We start from the raw sequence: 1,615 nt of genomic DNA on the forward strand, positions 1-1,615 counted from the left end.
CCGGAGTTGTTCGCACAAAAGGCTCTTAAAGCTACATTACTACTCAAAATCAACGAAAGTTTTGTAAAAGTTTTCGTAAAATAAACTTAACTAATAAAAAATCAGTGTTCCTTATGGCAATTGACAAAATTTCAACGCCATGTGTGGTCTGGTAAAATGGATGTTTGTAGATACAAAATGCTCGTTTGTATTATTGTTTTGCATATTTAATTCCATTTTAATTTCCCCCAACGATATCTATACATACGACACATGAACACTAACATGGTGTTCGTGTGTCGTATGAATAGATATATAGAGGGAAATATAAATGGATTTTATTGTGTCACAAATAAATAAAAACAAGCATTATGTATCTACAAAAATCTATGTTATCATACCACATCTAGCGTTGAAATTGTGGCTATTGATAAAGGGAACACTGATTGTTTAGGTGTTAACTTTTGTTTACGAAATTTTCGTTAATTTTGAGCGTTATGGATAGGAGGGTTCTAAACTCGTGTAAAGTTGAACGTATACAGGAACAACAAAGTGGGAATGGCTACCTGCATAAATGCAGTATTTGCATCACTATGTTATATTGATATTGCCTATTTACCGCGTTTGTCCTAACAGACCTAGATCATTCCTACACCGGTTGAGTTTGTATATAACTTAAGTCAATAACAGCTTTTCCTGAATAGGCCTGGTTGTAATTCATTTCCATCGACATATTTATGCTTCACAAACACATACTGCCCGTTCCCGCTTTCGATACTTCAAGTACGTTCACTCGTATCCTTGCAATTACATTGGCTACATTAAAGTGTTCCAGACATTGTAATTACACATTAAATTAGTGCACGATGGCTCTTAAATTCTTTATTTTGTGATACATACGATTGGTTCGAATGACAAAATATTTTTATTGTTGCACTCAATGACGAGATCATGAGTACGACAATTATTCGCACTGAGCACTGACATTTGAAATTAATCAAAATCGTATATATTTAAAAATGTATGTGTAAGGTGCATTATTCAGTGCTTTTTGTGTTTTCGTGGGTATTTTAAAATTGTCCGTTTTCTCCGTTAATGGAAAAAGAATGAACAATAACCGGTAATACTTTTTTATGAAAATGGTAGTAACTCACTTGTGATTATTTACCCCATTCGACAAAACTTCAAAGAAAAGACCAGATAAGATAAAACGAACAGTTGTAGTCTTTCAAAAAATGTGCAAATCCTGGCAATAACAGCCATAGTTTGAAACATAAACGCTATATTTCGCAAACACATGCTGCCGACTGGACCGATAAAATAGTGAGTGCAATAATTACTTAAGTGTGAGAGGGAGGGGGGCTTTTAAAGTTCTAAATACATTTTCGTACATACTTAAGGCTACATTATACTTATTAGAATGTATGCCTCCGTGGTCCGTTTCTTTTCTCTTCGGGTTTAAAAGCAATTTAGCGATTGCATCCATGCTTTGTGTGACTATCTCCTGTATGTGTGTCCTCATTATTTTGGTGCATTCTATTGGAGATTACGTTGAATGATGAACGTTTGGGATGCGTTTATTGAAGTACAACATTTCACTTTCAAAACTCTGTTTTCGGAGGGTTCTTGCCTTTGG

Source organism: Dreissena polymorpha, chromosome 4 (genome assembly GCF_020536995.1).
Source record: "Dreissena polymorpha isolate Duluth1 chromosome 4, UMN_Dpol_1.0, whole genome shotgun sequence".
In the NCBI taxonomy this organism is placed as follows: Eukaryota; Metazoa; Mollusca; class Bivalvia; order Myida; family Dreissenidae; genus Dreissena; species Dreissena polymorpha.